The 7,310-nt window shown below is 33.3% G+C and overlaps 1 protein-coding gene across 4 annotated transcripts in view; it reads right to left on the bottom strand.

Annotated features, from left to right (window-relative positions):
• GJC1 (gap junction protein gamma 1) overlaps positions 1-7,310 on the bottom strand; it is a 30,711-nt gene that overhangs the window by 22,103 nt on the left and 1,298 nt on the right. For 3 of the 4 annotated variants that reach the window (XM_023521545.1, XM_023521544.1, XM_011377132.2), the window contains exon 2: positions 103-225. The exons of the other annotated variant lie outside the window; for it this stretch is intronic. The gene's annotated coding sequence lies outside the window, so the exon portion shown is untranslated. The remainder of the gene's footprint in view (positions 1-102; positions 226-7,310) is intronic. 4 annotated transcript variants of the gene reach the window in all.

Below are 7,310 nucleotides of genomic sequence, written 5' to 3'. Positions count from 1 at the left end.
TTTGTCATTGCTACCTGCTGGCTATTTTGTCTGATACTGAGTATTCAGAAGGAGTTACCTTTATTTGAAAAACTGATTATTAAACAGTCGCCAAAAACTTACCATTCTCCATTACAAGTGAGTTCTATTAAGTGTTTATACTTGACATGTGAAAATATGACAAAATTCATACATCCTGTCCTAATCACGCCACTTCATTTTCTCTCCTCCATATCAAGGATTCTTCTGTTGGGATAAGAATATGCCCATGAGATTCAGTACAGATCCAAAAGATATATCTCCCAAAACACTAAATGTTAATATATTACCCTAGATGGATTTTTTTAAAACCAAAATTATCTGTTATTTTAAGGCTTTGAAGATTAGCTAAACTGGAATCTAAGACCACTATTTTGAGCACTGATCTCATCTCCATTTTCCTCTCTTGAGAAACTACGTTGATATGTATGTAATTTCAAACCAATGAAGGCAAAAAACCAGTTTTCTCAGGCAAAATAAAAAGCAGTAGGAAAGAAAGCATCTATTAAGAGCATTCTATCTGGGGTTCAAAATGCTACAGTTGCTTAAAATTTCCCATTAAACTAGTAACCATAATTAACTGGTAATCAAAATAAATCAATAGAGTGCTTTGCAAGCTATGTATATAATTTTCCTCCTAGGACATACTTCAAATCATAAACATATTTTTCCATCCTCTTTTCTTTTCCAAGCTCAAGTATAACAGAATACACAATCCAGTAAAAGAACTGAGACTCTCCCCCAATTCCTAATAATTTTTTCCAAACTTAAAAGAAAGCTTTCCTTTTCAAGTGAATCTAAGAAGTACACATCTGCTTGAACTGCCCCACCTATAATACAAAGCTTTCATGATGAATAACATGAGAATCTACTACAGAATTGAAATGTGAAGTCAAAGTTAACTATTTGATTTAGTCACACAATCACCAAATTCCCTTTCAGAAAGTACTACCTTGCTTCTCTCAATAAAGCATTTTCTATACAAATCTAGATGGCTTAGTCAATCAAGTCTTTTAAAAAGATCCCAAGAACTAACATTTCTGATATTATAAGTTTAAAAATCACTATCTTAAGAAAAAAATCCAAACATCTTTATTATCCAAATCTTCCACAAATACACTTAGTTTCATAGGTTCACACGCTATTAGTTGTCAAAGAAACCGAGATGGGCTAGGCTAGTAGTGCCCAACTTTTAGAGTCTGAAGTCCTTTATATAAATCACAAGATTTCTCTGGAGCCTTATATAATAGTGGTTATATGTTTATTATCTATCTTTGGAGAAAACACATAAAGATACAACTACTATAAATTGGTAAAGTTTTAAAATAAATCTGTAGTTTATCATATCACCTACATACACATTTGAAAAGGTTACACATATTAGTAAGACATTACTTATACAGTTTGCAGATAAACTTCCATGGATTCTAAAGTTATCTTTCTTCAGTGACCCACGGTTTGATACCACGGTATGAGATTAATATCCTTATTTTACTGAAGAGGATGTCAAAGATCATGATGACTTGCATAAGATCACACAACTGATTAGCTGTAAAGCTTACAATACGACTCAAGACTTAATGATCTTTTTGCTATACTATGTGGGTTTAGTGTTAAAGACCATGCAGAAAGTCACTGAAAAAGTTGAAAGCAACAGACAAGCAACATAAATATAACTGAAGAAAAAATCCCATGTAAAACAGCAACAAACAGATAAAATACTCAGGAATAAGCCTAACAAGAAACGCACAGGATTTAAATGACAAACACTTGAAAATACTACCAAGGAACACACAAGACTTAAATGCTTCAAATGCTTTAAAGACTTAAAGCATTCCATGTTCTTGGATACAAAAGCCATTATAAGATGTCAGTTTTCCCTAAATTAGTCTAAAATGTAATGCAATCTTGATTTCTAAAAATGCCAATAGAATTTCTTTGGAAGTAGAAAACTGATTCTAAATTCAATGTGAAAAAATAAACAGAATGAATGGAAAATGTCTGAAAGAGTAACGAGGGTATACGAACTCCTCTACATATGTACCATAAAGCTATAATTTTCAAAGGTGGAACTGGCAAAAAAGATTAACAGATTGATGGAATAGAATAGAAAGTCTGGAAGATCCAAATACACATGGGAATCTAATGTATGAAAAAGATGGCATTGCAAACCAACAGAAAAAATATGGAATATTCAACGAATGATATTGAACTACTTTGAGTAGCCATCTGGAAAAAATTAAAAATAAAGCTAGATCTTTAAAATTCCAAATGGATCAAAGATTTAAAATTAAAAACAAAACCTAAAAAGTTAGAAGAAATATGGATATTTTTCTGGACAGCTAACATAATTTCTGAAAAGCAAAAAAATACTGTAGACGACTCAAAAGATATACTAAATGCTTAAAACAATTTGCAATTCTTAGAATAAAAGGCTAATTTTTCTAACACCGACAGATCAATAATAAAGACCACTCAATAGAAAAATGTGCAATGGAGATGGAGACAGTTCTCAGAAAAAGAAACAGAAACGATTTTTAATATAAAAAGACATTCAATATCATTTGTAATTAAAGATTTACAAATTAAAACTGCACCAATATAATATTTTCATTTATCCAATTAGAAAGGATTAAAAAATTGATACCAGCCACTAACAAGGAAGGTGTGTAGAAAAGAGACGTTCTTTGTTCTTTACTGGAAGTGGTGGGGTAAACTGGTATAGCTTCAATGAGACAATGTGGGACTGTCTATCAAAATTGAAAATGTGCCTTTCTTTTGACCTGGCAATTTCAATTCTCAATATTTACCTAACAAATATACTCAGACATATAAAATAATGTACAAGAACAGTCACTGCAGCATTGTTGATGACAGGCTGGAAACAATTTAAAAGTCTATCAGTAAGGCACTGGGTAAACAAATTATAATACATCTAGTAGTCAAAGAGAAGGAGACAGCTCTATCTGTAACGATATGAAACTAAGATATATTAGTGGAAAATGCAGGCTGTGGAATAGAGTGTATAGCATTCTACCATTTAAGTATATATATGGGGTAAATACTGAATGTATGGATAGCTCTAGAAGAATTCACAAAAAAAAGGTAAACTGTAATTGCTTTGGCAGAAAAAGAAAATGAGTGAGCATGAAAAGAGAATAAAGGAAGGCTTACTTTTCACTAGATATCCTTTTATACCTTTAGGAGTTTGTACTACATAATACATGACCTACCCCCAAAAACCAATTTTTAAAAAGTCAACGAAGTGAAATATTCAAGTTCAAAACTGTCAATATCAGTCTTAATGTTTAACTATATAATATATCCAGGTTTGTTGGGAAATTAATTATACTGACACTTGGCCCAACAAATGGGAAGATATTCAAATTAGAACTAGGTATAGTATGTCAAAGAAAATAACCTAATCTTCAATTTCTTTATTCCATTTGATAGCCTGCCTAAGCCTGTATTTATCTTCCTGGGAGGCAAGGTCCCCATTGTGTCCCCATACCATACCACAGGTGATCATTGTATTTTTTGGTCTATTAAAACTACTAAAACTTGAAACTAATTTAAATAAATAAATATATTTAAATTTTAAAAAAAGGAAAAATTTTTTAAAATAAGCTACTAAAGATTGATCAGCCACAGCTATTAGTGAGTTTACATCAGTAAGTATTTACTAAGGACTTAACACTGTATTGGTATATAAGACCAATAATGCAAAAACAAAACAAAACAAAACAAAACCAATAATAAGGCTTCTAATTAGAACAAAAGCTTTGTCAGAAGTTACTTCAGTACAATCAGCAACTACAAATATGCTGCAGGAACTTAACTCTTGTTTACATCAATTAGCCTATGGTAAAACTGGTATCATTATACTTCATTTCTCCTGAAGTCGTAGATTCCAAAAACCTACTGATGACATTAAGTGAGGACTTGCTGTATATGGCTTGGGAAGTGCACATATATAATAAATGTATAAAGAAATTCAAAAGAATAATAAATTCAAGTTGGCAATGCCTCTGGTAAAGAAGCCTACGACGAAGATGGAAAGGAACATGCAATCAGGCAGGGAAACACAGGCAATTTCAACTGGACTGGTAATGTTTTATTTCTTAAGCTGCAAGGTGGAATACAAATATTTATTGAAGTATTATTACTTCTGCTGTCTTAAATATCTCATATTACTTTTTAAAAAAATTTTACAAGAGTGAAAAATCATTTAGAATCGACTATAATAGACTTAGGAAAAGGTGGCCTCAACTAGGATGGGGAGACCAGAGGTAGAGAGAAATGGCAAGAGTCTGGCCTCAGTAAGCTGTTGATAGAGCCACCTAATAAAACAGGATAGGTACAGTGAAGAAGGTCTAGGTTTGGTACCAAAAACAAGAGCTTAATCTGGAAAGCTCAATTCAAAGTACCTCTGAGTATGTAAGTGGAGAAGTTGAACAGATAGCTGGGATCAGAAAAAGGGTCTGAACCACAGATAAAAATTTGAGAGTATTCAAAATACATATGGTAACTGAAGCCACAGAATAGGTAGATTAGCGTGAGAAGGGAGGAAGCCTAAGAACCAAGACTTGAGAAAGACCACCAATTAAAGATCAGGCAGAAGAGGAGGGTGGAAAAAAGCCTGAAGAGCCAGAGAGCAAGGAGGGAAAATCAGAATCCAAGAGAAGAGTGTATTTCAGGAAGGAAATTTTGAATCCAAATAAACAAACACCTATTCTGGATGGGCAATTAGGAAATCAAGGTCCAAGAATGACTCAAAGGGAATTCCCTAAAAATTGACAGAGTCCAGATCCACTTTACTCTGAACATTCCCAAAAGTAATGTTATAATTCAGTTAAGTATTGTCAAAACTGATAAACCCTAAAAAATGTAGATTAAAAAATCTTTTTAAGACTTGAATATAGTTTAGAGATTAGAGGATAAGAACAAGGGTGTGTGAAATTCATTCCATTTCTGTAGAGACAAACATCAAAACTAACTCCGAAATCCCATACATTTCTTCTGTTTCAAAGATTTTAGAAAATTTCCAGATTGCTAAACCTTTTTAACATATTAAACTATAAGCATTTTGAAAGCAAAAATCACATGGGATTCATCTTCGAATCATCAGCATCTAGTTCAGTGCCTAACATAAGTACTTAACTGAAAAAGAAAAAAAAAGGTTCACTGAATGAAATGGGTGGGCACCAGAACACTTCTGTCCAAATTAAGCTGGTGCTACAGCAGTATAGCCTCAAAGAACAACTTTTAAATGAGGGCTCTACTCATTCTACAGAAAACTTCATTTCTTTAGAAATAGAAGGTATCTGCAAAGAGATCTCATCCTTGTGTTAGGGGAAAAATCCCTTTGGGCAACACATTCCATGAGTCTGAATGATAAATCCAAGTGATGTCTGCCACTACAGTGTTTTCAAAACATAAGGATGTACTCCAGTATGCTAGCCAGTACACTGACTAGCCGTTATTCCTGAGAATTGTAGAAAATGGCAATGCTATTTAACAGAGTAACAGACTAGATCTTTACTTCTACACAAACTCTTCAGTTATAGCGGTATGTTTGAAAAACATTTGCTGGCACTTGGGTGATATTAACAGTTCGGACCTGTTTTTTATATCTAAGGTTCAGGTTAATGACATCGGCTAAAATCTGTCTTCTCACACGTATTCTCAAAAGAATGGTCCACAAAAGCAAAAAAAGTAATCCCGTCCTTTCTTTGCCTAAATTTTTACCTGATATTTTGGATAGGAGTCACCCATGGTTCTATGCTACAAAAGCACAAGCTCAGAAATCAGTAATTACATCCCCAGTTGCAATTAGCCATCCAGATTAATAAATACTAATAAAAGGAATGTATCTCATTTATTTTGAACAAACTTCAAATAAAAAAAAAGCCTTTTGGAATTTATCACTGTGCACTGACTTATGCATGGAACAGACTACGTATTTATTAAGAAAGAGAATGATAGTCTAGGTTTTAACTATATATTTTGTATATTAGGATCCCAATTACTGAATTGATAGGTGAGCCTGGAGCTGGGGGGATAGGGGAATGGGCTAATCAGAGACAGACCACGTATCCCTTCCCTTTGGCTGATTTATACAAATATGAAATAAGAAAAATAATTATTAAGGGGTTAACAGCATTTATAAATAAGATTGTTATGTTCAAGATATAACAATATCTTGAAGTTCAAGCTGACTTCTTAAAGCACTCTGAAAAGCACTGACTTGTGGAAAGGATGTTTGAAATGCTTTGGAAAAGTGTATAGCTGTTTAGACAAATAGTAAGTAATATTAAACCATTACAGGTCAGGATAAACAATGAAAGGAAGAACTTCCATATATTCTATGTATTCTCTTGAAAATGCCCTTTGCCTACAACACTCTGCTCACGAAGATCTAGCGACCAGACTGATTTGTTTCCAAGCTTTTTACCTTTTACCCAGAAGTTATTTCAAGTTTCTTTAATTCTGCCATTACATAGTACTTAAGAAATCCGAAGCAACTACAACATACACCTCCAAATTCCGAAAAATAAAACCAAAAGCCCCAGCAAACGTAACCACAATTCGCAATATTTTTAGCCGGGAGTTCTGTAATTAAGTTTATTTTTCTTCATTCTTATTCTGAAATAGTAATACCTAAGCCCTCTTTAGGCGGTAAAATATTTGACCCCAAAATTGCATTATTAACCCCTTTTTCAACAGATATTAATGTATCCGAAATGTGCTGTTCTCCGTTAATCGGAGAATTAAAATAAAATCCTTCATTTGTAGTTAATTTTTATAGCGCTTTCTTCCACACCTACTCACTTGAACGTATACACAAGACGAACATATGACAACTTTAGACTTATCAGGAATACAAGATAACGCTTACTAGAATTCATTCTTACTTGATTTACTCGATTACACAAGTTTATATTGATGCTAACAAAGTGTGAGCATAAAGAAATCTGTACCATAGCCACCTCTCAATGAACAAAAATTCCTGCAAGTGATAAAACCAAACTCGCCCATTTCGCAAAGAAACAGAAATCTCAATCTCAGAAACAATCACAAAACAGGGAGGAAAAAAAATCCTAAACCACACATTCACGTAAATCTTTTTCAACTCGAAGCTCCAAATGTTGCGGCCAACCACACAACTGCCCACAATCACAGAGTTAGCGCCTTCTCTTAATTTTGAATCTGGAGACGGAAGGGAAACAAAACAAAACAAAACAAAAACAGCCCTCCAAAGTTTCTGGAAGTGGGAAATCATCTGAAGTTAA

This window comes from Pteropus vampyrus, unplaced genomic scaffold (genome assembly GCF_000151845.1).
Source record: "Pteropus vampyrus isolate Shadow unplaced genomic scaffold, Pvam_2.0 Scaffold306, whole genome shotgun sequence".
Classification (NCBI taxonomy): Eukaryota; Metazoa; Chordata; class Mammalia; order Chiroptera; family Pteropodidae; genus Pteropus; species Pteropus vampyrus.
This window is presented reverse-complemented; position numbering and strand designations above follow the sequence as displayed.